Consider the following 13,777-nt stretch of genomic DNA (forward strand, 5'->3'; position numbering starts at 1 on the left):
GGATCCATGGACTTGGTTGGGAAAAATTACAACTTCCTTTTAATATGATTGATTTCCTTTGTAATCCTTTTATATATATTTAACGCATTTACATTTTTTTTCCCTGGAAAGGGATCCATAGGCTTCACTAAACTGCCAGAGGGTCCATGGCATTGACTTCTATGGAACTGCCCTTTCTTGCCTCTTTTCCTGTCTTTATTTACTAGTTTTTTTTCCTCCTTGACCTAATACATAAATTTCCCATTAGAATGTAAACTCCTGGCTTCCCTGCTCCCACTTTAGAATGTGAATTCTTGGAGGGCAGAGTATTTTGTTTTTAACTTTGCATCTCAAACACCTACCTCTACAGTGCCTGGCACAAGGTAATCACTGAAGAAATGCTTGTTGAAGAATTGATTGGTTGATTTATTAGTACCTGACTTCATCTTTCACCAAGAGATCTGTCCATGAGGTCCCTCTTCTTCTCTTCCTCTCCTGTTGAAATTTTTCTCTTGCCTTTATTTACTGTCTATATTTAGAGAATTTCCAAGTCTACTATATTTCTATCATAATTTTCTTCCCTTAGCTCTGACACAATTTTCAAATAATCACACCCTATGAAAACTGAAAGACAATTTAGTCACGGTCTTACTTTTACAAATGAGGTAATGAACACCCAGAAAGGTGATGTTATAAGTTAGTAAAGGGTACAAGTGAGATTCAAGGTCTTCTGACTCTGTGCCTGGTGATTTTCCTATTCATACTTCCTGAAGAGTTTCACATGAATTATCAAATCACAGAATTTCAGACTTACAAGGGACTTCATTTATTTATTTATCCATATCTATCTCCCTATCTATCTATCTATCTATCTATCTATCTATCTATCTATCTATCTATCTATCTATCTCTCTATTCATTCATTTATTTATTTATTTATTTATTTATTTTTGGCTAGGCAATAGGGTTAAGTAACTTGCCCAGGGTCACACAGCTAGTAAGTGTTATGTGTCTGAGTTCGGATTTGAACTCAGGTCCTCCTGAATCCAGGGCCAGTGCTCTATCCACTGTGCCACGTAGCTGCCCCTAGAAGGAACTTTAAAGGTTAACTGGTCCATGCCTGAAGAAGGATCGAAAACTTAACCCTTCTCAGCATTACAAGTCTAACACATCTCTAGAGGCCTCAGGATGGAAAATGCTATCCACATCCAAAGCAAGAACTATGGAAGTTGAATTGCTATCATTTTTTTTCCTCTTCTGTTGAGTTTTGTTTCCTCTTTCTGATGGTTCCTCCTATTGGTTTTAATTTTTACTTACAACTTCATTAATGTGAAAATATGTTTAAAGGAATGTAAACATATAGCCTATATCAGATTGTGCACTGTCTTGGGGAGGGTGGTGAGGAAGAAAGGGGAGAAAAATTTTAAACTCAAAAGCATATGGAAGTGATTGTTGATAAATCAAAATAAATTAATAAAATTTTTAAAAAGGAAAGAAACTGGAAGAAGAAAAAAAAGAAGGATGGAATGAGAAAAGTGTTATGTAAAGTGCTTGGCTAACCTTAAATTAATAATATTGTTATTATCATCCTGCTTTTTCTCATTGTTTAGACGATGAAGTTCAGGTAGAGTGTGGAGATTAAGGGCAAGTCATTACCTACTATTGTTCTTGATTCTAGGGACAACTGCATAGAGAAATAAAATTATTATTTTTCTCTAACTGAATAAAATTAGAGGATTTAAAGCTCATTTTCTATAGACCTGTGAGTCTTCGAGCATGACATGTACTTCATCTGGTTTGCACACCGTTTTGATCTCTTCTCTTAGGTTTCTATATTTTGTGAGCTTTTCATGACAGAGTTTGGAGGTTATGAGTATTTAGTATGGCAACAACTATTTTCAAAGTCCTAAAATTTAAATGCATCAAAGTTTTATCTCTGTAATCATGGAAAAGTTTTGTCTGCAATAATGCTCCAGTTCTAAAATAGTTTATTTGTTGAATTTTCAAGAATATCTTTAGGAAATTTGTCATCTGCTCATTTATAAAAGATAATGAGGTTCTGGTGTATAATAATTATGGTCATGAGATAGTGTTTTGCTAGGTATTCAGTAGGGACTGTTTCCTTGCATAATCTGCATTAATCAATAAGTCCTTAAGGATAATCTTTCAGCAATTTTTCGCAGCAATGTCTGCTTTTGAATCACTATCATAAATCCCTCTATTTCAACTATTTCAAATTTCAGCTCATCCATTTGTTTTGATGTTCTTTGCTGACTTATTGGTTAAATTCATGAGATTATCAACCAAGGAAGGTCTTTTTGTTCCAGTCTTGGCTTTTAGCTTTTTCATAGTCTCTGTCTAGAGGTAAAATAGTTTTGGTAACATAACAAATCTAGTGGCATATACATATTGTCAGCCTTTACTGTTTGTCTTTGAAGTGGCTTTTGTTTGTCCCAGAAATATTGCTCCAAGTTTTTTTTTTTAATCTGTTCATTATGGACTCTGAGGATATTGATCTTCTTCCTTAATCTTTCTATAGTGAACTTGTGGGGCATTAATTTTGTATGAGTTTTTTGTTTGGATACTCTTAAAATTTGTTATGATCTATTTTATTATTCCCAAAGTACACATAAAGACAAGTGGTATGTCAGTAAATGTTTAACAACTGGCTCTCTGGGAGAAAAAAAAAGCATGTAGTAGAGATGTTTAAGTTTAATATATATTATTAACATTTTCTCCACCATTTTGTTAGCTCTTGAAATCAATAAGCTACAAATAAGCCCTGATTTTAACATTTGTCAATTTCTCAAGATATAAATGCTCACACTGAAAATTTAACAATCTGTTTTACTGAGCCTGTTCGAGCTACCTCCAGCACACCTCTCTCTAGTTAAGATTGGTATTGTATAGGTGTTATTTGTTATAAACGTCATTCTGGGAAACTAAAACATTGACTATACACGGAAATTTCAGGGATGCACATTTCAGCTCAATTTAAAGAACAGCTTCCTAATGATCAGAACTGTCTTCAAAGAAAGTCTATATGGCCCCTTGTTGGAGATTTGTGGAAGGGTTAACGCTTTAGGTATAATTGAATTGAAAGGCTCCTGACATCCCCTCTAATTGTGAAATTCTATTGTCCTAAACTACTCAGTAAAATTAATCAGTTGCTTATAGATTGCCTTAAAATGATCTCTGTTGAAAAAAGTCTCCTTTCTTAGAAATATTAAAAAGTTTATTTTACAATGTACTTGAAAAAATATGTCTTCTCATTGATAAAGACCTGGCAAAGCTAAATTTTTCTGGGGAAGAAATATTTCTGATTGAAAATGATGAAGAGTGATTTTTACTGGGAAAAAGAATAAAAGGCAAAAAAAGTTAAGAAAGAAAGTCAAGTTAAAAGTCTTTGTCATAGCATTCTGATTTGATTATTTTCTTGTGTTGGAGACTCCATTTCCATTGTTGTAGTCCTTGTATATATTGTTTTTTTCCCCAATATAAAGTTTTAAAAAAATTTTAAATTAAAATTTATTTTCAAACAAAGATCTGCCTTCTCTCCCACTTCTTCCTCTCTTCACATTGAGAAAGTAAAAACAAAACTCCAGTCACAGACATGTATAATTGAGCAAAACAAATTCCATACTGGCCATGTCTGAAAAAAAAAGGCCTCAATCACTATTCTGAGTTCATAACTTGCTGTCAGGAAGTGAGTAACATGTTTCATCATAAGTCCTCTGGAATTGTAATTGCTCATGATATTGATGAGAGTTTCCAAGTCTTTCAAAGTTATCTGTTTTAACAATATGTTGTATACATTGTTCTAGTTCTGCTTACTTCACTTTGCATTGATCCAGTATGAAGTTTTAAATAGCAAGCCTGTCCACCTCCTCCCCCGCAAAGGTGTAAGAATACGTCTCTTTCCTTTCTCTACAGAAGTAGTGAACAGTGGGCACAGAACACTGAAAAAAATGTTCATTTGTTGGCTAGTTTTGCTGAACTGTTTTCACCTCTTTTAAAAAAATTATTTGTTATGAGGAATGGCTATCTGAGCTGAAGAAGAAGATATATTATGAAATATAAATGAGAAGCAGCATGGTGTAATAGATAAGGCTCTGGGATTAGAGTCAGGAAGACTTGATTTTAAATTCTACCTCAGTCTCTTACTAGCTCTGTGTCCCTGTTTCACTTAACCTCTCTGTGCCTCAGTTTCCTTAACTGAAAAATGAGGGTATCATACTTGGCTTCAAAGACTCCTTCCATCTCTATATTTATGATACTATATAAGAATTTAAAAATCAAGAAAAGAATCTCAAGAAAAAAATGTCTTTGACACAAGATTTTTGCTGACTTCATTGACTTACCAGTAAATTACTATGCGCATGACTAGGGAAACCCTAGTGATGTGCTTCTCAGAGTCTGATGCTCCCATAAATTCTCATGTCGTTCCTTTGTGACAGGAAACAGTGACATTTCCCTGACCTCTCTTCTCTGTACACTATGGAAGAACATTTGGAAGCAGTGGAGGTACCCTGACTTTTTTGGAAGGATGAAGATATAATAGCTCAGTTAGTCCAATTGCTCAGTGGCATCTCTAAGTACAGAGAGTTGATCAATAAATCAATCCACAAGCATCTCCTAAGGAACTGTTGTATGCTGGGAATTATAGTAAGTACTGAGGATGTGTGACCTCAAGGAGCTTGCATTCCATGGGGGAGAAGGCTCACAGAACTGAGGAAGCTGAGGCCTCAGAAGGTGAAATAAGTGATGACACCTTACCCTCATGAAAATAGCTTTTATGTCAGGAGCCCAATACTTTGAAATAATTGAGGGAGCTACATAATGAAGGAAACCAAAGAACAAGGCAGCAGCTGATCAGAGTCAGTTTCATCAACTTATCAGCCTTCTACAAGGAGGTTTGTTTTTTTTACATAAGTTTTTTTTTAAGTATTTTTTTTTATATCACCATCATTTCCACCTGTAGCCTTCTCCCTCTCTTTCTTTCCCTCTGTTTCAATTCCTTCCCTTGCCTTGCCTGTAGTAATTTCAGGGACAAAGGAAGACATTTTCTCCAACTGATTAGTAAGGTGCCATGAATGCCAAAACTGGAGCTTTTTCTTCATTTGGTCTTCAAAACCTCTTAAATGGAGAGTCTTCCATTAACACTTTCACTGCCTCTCCTCCATGCCTGTAAGACTCTTCCTCCTTGACTCTGCCTCTGGGCTTCTCTGACTGCCTTCAAATCTCAAAGTTCTACCATCTTCAAGAAGGTTTTCCTCCAGGCTCCCCCATGCTAGCACCCTTCCTCTGAGATTACTTCCAATTTATTTTGTATATATCTTTTAAGTACATAGTTGTTTGTACGTTGTATTCCCTATTAGACAGGGAGCTCTACTGAAAAAAAAAAACATTGCTTGTTTTTTTCTTTTCTTTCTTTCTTTTTTTTTTTACTTTCCTTATATTCAGGGTACTGCCAGTTCCTGGCAATTTCGTTCAATTGATATCCAACTCTTCTTGACCCCATATGGGGTTTTCTTGGCAAAGACGCTGGAGTGGTTTTCCATTTCCTTCTTTAGTAGATTAAGGCAAACAGAGGTGAAGTGACTTGCCCAGGGTCACACGCCTAGTGCATGTCTGGGACCGAATTTGAACTCAAGTCTTTCTGCCTCCAGGTTCAGCGCTCAATCCACTGAGCCATCTAGCTGCCTCTTGGAATATAGTGAGCACTTAGTAAATACTTGTTGATTAAAATGCAAACACCTAGGAAATGTAATGCCTTATGCCTATAAGAGAAGGCCTCAACAGTGATTAGTTGGCAGCTGGCTGAGGACAAGATAGGTAACAGTTGAGTACAGGGAAGCATCACAGGGAGGAGGCGTAGATGAGGTAGGGAAGAAGTATTAAAACAGAAGATGAAAAGTGTCTGGGGTGAACCAATGGTCTCAGCATGGCTGAGTCAGGAAGAGGCATGGAAAAGTATGTATTCATCAAATCAGGGCAGGAACTTAGAGTGTGTACCATTGCTGGAGCTTTGAGGGGACAGAATGTGTCTACTTTTCTGGTTGTGTGTGCCTCCCAGCATTTCTGAGAAACCCTGAATTCTGATCGGGCCGGGCCTCCAATGTATACTTTGTGGAATCCCATCTTGGACCTTGCTTCTCTTTCTCTCAAGAGGATTAATTTTTCTCAGCCCCAGTGATTGCCTTTTCTGCCACCTGCACAAGTTATATGAGAAATATAGAAAACTCTACCTATTTAACATTTTTGCTTAGACATTCTATGAAAATTGAATTCCATATACATCACTATTACATAAGGTATCTCTAGAATCTTGGTGCAGTTTAAACATAGCTTGGCACCAAGATTTTGGGGACTCCCTGTGTGTTCACATCATGATTTTTCAAGTGACTTTGGTGTCACCCTAGATGTTGTAAAATGGAGGTGGTTTCTATCAGCTCCCCTCCTATGCCCTGGCTATTGTATCAACTTGATGATAAATGTCTTTACGATATTAACTTTAGGACAGGTTGCCGTGAATTGTCCACTAGATAAAGGGGAGAAATATATTGGAGAGAAAACTTAGCAGGAAGGTTTGCCCTGATCTTGAATTATACATCATTTTCTGCCTCCCAATTCAGTTACCAAGTGGAGATAGTTTTAGTTATTTATATTCAGAAGGATGTGATATATACACTTAAGCACTAAGAATAATTCAGGAAGGTGAGACAGTCAGCTGTCTATGCTGCAATATAGGAAAGAAGAGGAAATAGAAACGATGTTGGATCCAGAGCCAGGAACGCCCTGGATTCTAGTCCCACTTCTGATACTAGCCATGTGACCATGGGCAAATCACTGAACATCTCACTCATCTATGAAATGGGAACAACAATATTTGTAGTATCTGTCTTTCTCAAGATTATTGTGAGGATCAAGTGAATTAATGAATGTAAAATGCTTCATGAATGTCATATTATTACTAAAGCATTCTGGTAGGGGATCATTCAGAATCACTTCTATAGTCTCCAGTTTTAGACACCTCCCCCTAACTTCTTCCCCCAAAACTGGAAATAGCAGAGCCATTTTGAGGCTTTGGCTAGCAGGGTGAAGAAGGAGGAGGCAGTATTTCAGTACAATAAAATATAATTAGCAATTACACTTGATACTATCCCAGACTGAACCATCCTCCTGTTTCTAACACTTCTTTCTTTTATTTTTATTTTTATTTTGGAGGCAGTGGGGGTTAAATGATTTGCCCAGGGTCACACAGCTAGCTAGTAAGAGTCTGAGGCAGGATTTGAACTGAAATCCTCCTGACTCCAGGGCTAGTGTTCTCTCCGCTGCGCCATCTAGCTGCTCTCCATAATACTTCCTTCTTCACCACCAGCAACCAATGTGTCCCTCATTCCTGCACACTTCTCTTTAACATTTGTTGTTAGCAGATCTCACCAGCGCAAAGATGTGGCCACTCTTCTACTTTCTCTCTCTTCCCTAATGTGTTTAGCTGCAGTCTTTTTATCTACTTAGTATGAATCTAAATCAAGAATTTTACTTTCAAAATGGTAGATCTTATAACAGCTTTGCCTTCTCATGAATGAATGAATGAATGAATGAATGAATGAATGAATGAATGAAATAAGGTCATTGTGCTACAGGTGGGCATAAAAATACCCAAATGGGGCAGCTTTGTCTTTCTTAAGAACTACAACCCTCATCCTCTGCCACCACAGTGGACCAAAGAGTATGACCAACATAGCTAAGGTGAGTTTTTTTTTTTTAATGGGTTTGGGAAGGCAGCAAATGCATAGCTAGAAATTGGCAGCCTTGGGCTGGTAAGACAAAGCGGGGGGTGGTCATATGAGACAGAAGACTGAATAGTGGATATGTTTAGGGCTAAATGGTAATGGGGTCACCAGGGGCAGGGCATGGGAATCACAAAAGACTAACCTTGCCTTTCAGGAAAACTGAAGCCAGAAGACTGGCTCCTGTGCATGTTTTCATTGGGTTTTACTTACTTTAAGAACTTCTTCTGATCTCTGTAATGCTTTTAAAGGATTACCATATAAACTCCCCTAAGACCCAGAGAGAAAGGTCAGATACAGTGTTTAGTGGAGAGCTCCAAGACTCAAAACCACCCAGAGAAGGAGGAGGAGGAGGAGGAGGGGAGAAGCTACTTGACATTAATGGAGAAGCAAACACTCTCAAAGGACAAACAGGAGGTTCTCTCCAAGAGTCTAAGTACATAATCCTCTCCTTGAGTTCCTTTTAGCAGGGACTCAAGCAGTGGCTTCTGCAGGCAGGGGGAGTCTCCCAAATTTCCAAAGAAGTGGTATCCTATACTGACTCAAGTGTCTCTTTTACTAATTAACGAAAGAGCCTTTTAGACCTGGAAATGTAAATATTGGGTGGCATGAGGGGTGTGGGGTTTTTTTTCCTCCATTCTTTTCAGGGACTGGAAATGAAATACTCCTTCCTAAATGGCAAGCTCCTGTGTGCATTTTTACCAACGGGAATTTATAGATCACTTTGAACAGCTGTTTGTTTTCAGAGAAATCCACCAAACTCTATTAAAAAGCCCAAGCAACTAAATACCAACTAAGTAGGCCCATTAAGGCCCAACACTAAGGTTGCATGGGGGAATGGAATGAGATGATCTCTAAATCTCTCCCAGCTCTAGAATTCTGTGATTCTGCAACTTAGGAAGACCAGGGGACAGGAAAATAACATACGATCTCCACTCCTTCCCATCAGTCCATATCCTAAAGCCTTCACTTTGCCAACAGAGCCTGAGAATATGACCGAAAATAGGAGGATCCACGTTCAGGAGCTGACTACTCCATCTTTGGCCCTTTCAACCAAGTCTTAAGTTGGGTGGCGAAGTCCAAAACTTCAAGGTATCTCCTCCCTCAAGCTACCTCAACAGGCTGCTAAAGAACAATCCTGGGGCCCAGAGCAACTACTCTTCCTGTTTAAATAAACCTCAACTACCCTGAGAAGGCTTCTTTCAATAAATCAGAGTCTGGGAGAAATTCAACCAGAGCCTTCTCCAGGAAACTGCTGCTTGCCTCTACATTTTTTAAAAACTAATATTTTGCTAACTTTTTATTTGCAAGTTTCTTCACTCTGCCTTCTATGTGAAGCTCCCCCACCTGTCCCCAGCTCATTCTGCTAGGCAGAAGTCATCCATTCAGTATCCAACTGGCCCTTTCAGTAACAAGCTTCAAGGGTGTAGTCTAAAGGCAGCTACGGAGGAGCCACTCATCTTGAATTCAACTTTTCCCAGTTACAAAAATGTCCTAAACCTGTTAAACACACTTCTCTCTCAAGGCATTTTTGTTCTTTTCTGGTTAACAATGACCTTCATGAAAAGTAGTTAGGATTGGAAGTTTTAAGAGGTTCCACATCTATAATTTTGTTTATAGCTATAGATTTCCTCTCTCATAAAACCAAAGTCTGACTTTCAGTCAAAACTAAAATTCCATATGCAGAGGTCCCTAGCTTCCTTGTTCCTACGTTCAATTATGTGAGCAAACAGAATTGGACATACATTTTTAATACAGTGAGTTCATGGGGAAGAAGTCCTGGATTTTGAGGCGCAGGACCTTCCTGGGTTTGAACCCCAACCCTGATGCATTTCTATGTGAGCTTAGGTAAGTGCCGCACCTTTTCTGGGCTTAGGTTTCCTTATCCAGAAAATGAGGGATAGAACTAAGTGGCTTCTGAGCTCCCTTCTGGCTCTCAAGCTCCAGTGTGATCCACACTGAGTTCAAATCCAGCCTCAGATGTCTACTAGCTGTGTGACCTCTATTTGCCTCAGTTTCTCATGTGTAAAATAGGGATAATAATAACACCTACTTCCCAGTTTTGTATCAAATGAAATAATATTTAGAAAGCACTTACTTCCTGATACATAGCAAGCACCCGATATATGCTTGTTTCTTTCCTTCCTCTTTTCTTCTTCCCTCCTTCCCTCTGCAAGTCTCCAGCTTGTCACCAGAGTTTTACAGAGAACTTCTCTCTGTCTCTGCCTGTCTCTGTCTCCCTATATCTCCTTATCTCTCATTCCACCCTCCCCCAGAAATCATGCTCTCTCCCTCAATCACTTTATTTTAGTCCCTACAAAGACACACACATACACCCTTGTCAGAGAAAACAGGTTCATTTTTGAGAATGCTTGGCCAGTATAAAAAGGGAAACGGCTGTTTGAAGAAATGAGGAATGAGAAGTATGCTCAGTTAAAGAGCCAGCACCTGGCAGGTAGGGGTATGAGTCTGACCATTGTGATCTGGGGCAGAAAGAAAGCAGCTAATGTCTTTGCCCTCATGCTCTTGACTTTTTCTCTCTCTGCTCTCTGTCTCTCTCTCTCTCAAGTTCACAGTCATGGCATCAATGAAGCAGTAAGAGTGGTCAGGCTGTCATGGTATCCCACCCTCATTCTCTTGTACTGCAAGGCAGTGTTGTCCTGTCCAAGTGTCTTGGTCACCTCTCTCCTCTCGAGAGTTTTGCAATCTCCTCTTACTTTCTGTTGAAGGTAGAGGAGGACTGTATTTTTGTTGTTGTTTTTTTTTCTGAGGCAGTCACAGCCCCCAGCAGTCTTTGGGTCAGAACATGAGGATGATTTCTGTGCTGTCCTGCAATCTTCTACTCTAGCTGCATTATAGCTCTTTGGGTCAAAGGGGCCATGCAAGGGCGGGGGAAATGATACTTAAGGCTATCCAAAATGAATCCTAATTCATTTTGTAGGTCCTACTTTGAGGTAGTGGTTTAGCCTTCATTGGAGGTCTTCTAGAGGAGGCTAGATTACCAATTGCTAGGGATATCATAAGACATATCTCTGTTCTGATATGTTTGAACTAGATGACCTCTGAGGTCCCTCCTAACCCAGAGATGCTGTGAGTTTTGTGGTTCTGGAACATTAAACAGTAGAAATGGTTCAGCTGAAGCTAAAAGCCACAAAGTCATATTAGATGAAGTCAGCTCAATTTTGTGACTATCTCCAGTGATTCTCAGAGTCCCTGGGGCAGGAATAGAGCAATTTGATAGCAGCACTTACTCAGGGATTATAATTAAAATGTTGGGAATGGTGGAAGGTCAGTGGGGTCTATGGATTCTAGAGTATTCACTAGTAAAACATTAATGTCACAAGGGTGATTCAGAGGCAGGTGAACAACATGGAAGAGATGGAGTGAGAGAAAAGGGGGAGGATAAAGGGACCAGAGATGCCAGTGAGGGTAGAGAGTAGATGCAATGTAAGTTCAGAGATAAGGAGGATGGTTACGTGGTGCAGTAGATAGAGCTCTGGGCCTGGACTTAGGAAGATTCATCTTCCTGAGTTCAAATCTGGCCTCAGACACTTACAAGAAGCATAACCACACACAAGTCACTTAACCTACTATTTGCCTCAGTTTCTCATCTGTAAAATGAGCTGGAGAAGGAAATGGCAGACCACTCCAATATCTTTGCCAAGAAAACCCCAAATAGAACCATGAACAGTCAGACAAAACTGAAACAACTGAACAACAACAACAACAGATAGGAAGTGGTTGAATGATGGAATTGTAGTTGGACAGTGGAGTTGCAAAGTTGCAATTCTTGGATATATTGTGCTTACAGGAGATGAAAAAGTCCAAAATCTGACCATATTGGAGTGTAACTCAAATAGGGTGGAAGAGACTGAGAAATATTGCATTGTCTGGATGTTGGGGAGGGAGGTAAATATTAAGATTGGACTCCTTGAGGATGATGGCAGGTGAGAGGTTGAATAGAAAGATTTGATTCAGGGACTAATGTCATTGAGAAAATTTGGAGGATATCCTGGAAGTCAGTAGATGATAATAAGGATTAACAGATGGTATATAAATATCTAATCAGATAGTATGGATTTCAAAAATTTAAAGGGTGCTGAAAAGTAGAGGAAGATGTATCTAGAAATGGCAGAATAAGGAATAGAAATACCTTTTGCCTGCCCCTATGAGTTAGGAAGAGCAAGGAGAGGGTTGACAGTGTTGTGGTATCCTCAGAGGAAGATCAAGTTTCAGGAAAAATGAGAAGGTAGAAGGTATGATTAGAAAACGGGGCAGCTAGGTGGCACAGTGGATAGAGCACCAGCCCTGCATTCAGGAGGACCTGAGTTCAAAACCAACCTCAGACACATAATACTTCCTAGTTGTGTGACTCTGGGTAAGTCACTTAACTCCAATTGCCTCACTTAAAAAAAAAAAAAGAAAAGAAAAGAAAAGAAAAAAGAGCATTGAACTGGGCTTTAGTCCTAGTTCTGTTACCTCTATGTGATATTGGGTTAGTCTCTTATTCTCTGGGCCTCAGTTGCCTCAACCGCAAAATGAGAGAATCAGACTAGAGGATCTCTAAATTCCCTTCTATCTCTGAGTCTAAGATTTATAGGAAATCTCGGCCACCTTCTCAAACTGGAGATGCCTCCACCCAGGAGGGCTCCTCCTGCAATTCTCCAATTGGCGAGTTCACCTGAAACCTTCATTTGAGGAAATACCTCAGCTCCCGACTCTCAGAACTCTTCCTCCTTGCCCTTCTGTGGGTACTTTCCACCTCTTCTAACCCCCATTTCCTTCCTTTGATTTTCATCTCCCTTTTATGTGTTCTCCCTGAATTGTAACATAAGCTCCTTGAGGGCAGGGAATGTCTTTCTTTTTCCTTGTATATAAATACTCCCAGTGCTTGGCAGTAGTACATCATATGTCAATATCTATCTACTATCATTTCTGTCATCTCTCTTTTTATCTGTATCTATCAATCTATCTATCTATTGTGAAGGTCAAATGAGAAAATACTTGTAAAGCACTTTACACAATACTTGGCTCATAGTAGGTACTATTACATAAATGCTTTTTGTTGTTGAATCATTTCAGTTGTATCCAACTCTGTGTGACTCTATTTGGGATTTTCTTGGTAAAGATCCTGGACTGGTTTGCCGTTTCCTTTTCCAGCTCATTTTTACAGGTGAGGAAACTGATGCAAACAGGGTTAAGTGACTTGCCCAGGGTCACACAGCTAGTAAGTGTCTGAGGCCAGATTTGAACTCAAGACTATGAGTCTTCATGACTCCAGGCCTGGAACTCTATCCACGGAGCCACCTAGCTGCCCCATATAGTCCCTATGTTTGTTCTTTACCTGTCATCTATGACCCCAAATGTAAATACCTATGATTAATCATAGCTGACATTTATCAATGTTTTGTATGCTTGATTTCATTTGATCCTCAGAAAGCTCTACAAGGTGCTATGATCTCCACTGTGCAGTTGAGAAAGCTTAGGCTCCGGAGTTCAATAATTTGCCCATGATAACATAACTAAATTTGCCTTGGAGACAGAATTCAAACTAAATCAAACTTAACTTCAAATCAGTGTGCTTTTCACTAAACTTGTGCATTTGCTAATGCAAGGTACTTCTCTAAGTCATTCTATAGTTTTTCTGAATTAGGGAACAAGGGCAACTAGGTGGCACAGTGGATAGAGTACTGGCCCTGGATTCAGGAGAAACTGAGTTCAAATCTGGCCTCAGACACATAACACTTACTAGCTGTGTGAGCCTGGGCAAGTCACTTAACTTCATTGCCTAGCTGCCCCCCCCAAAAAAAAAAGGAAATGAATTAAGGAACAAAAAGATTGCTTCAGCTAGGGACAGTGGCACATTCAGATTCCTTTGTGCTGATTTCTATGTCTAGGTCATTAATAAGTCAAATGGTAGATTGCGTAGAAAGCACATTCAACCACAGCTCTGTAGAATTGCTATCAAATAGAAGAAAATTAGAACTTTACATCTTTTTTTT

This window comes from Phascolarctos cinereus, unplaced genomic scaffold (assembly GCF_003287225.1).
Source record: "Phascolarctos cinereus isolate Bilbo 61053 unplaced genomic scaffold, phaCin_HiC Scaffold_4;HRSCAF=312, whole genome shotgun sequence".
Classification (NCBI taxonomy): Eukaryota; Metazoa; Chordata; class Mammalia; order Diprotodontia; family Phascolarctidae; genus Phascolarctos; species Phascolarctos cinereus.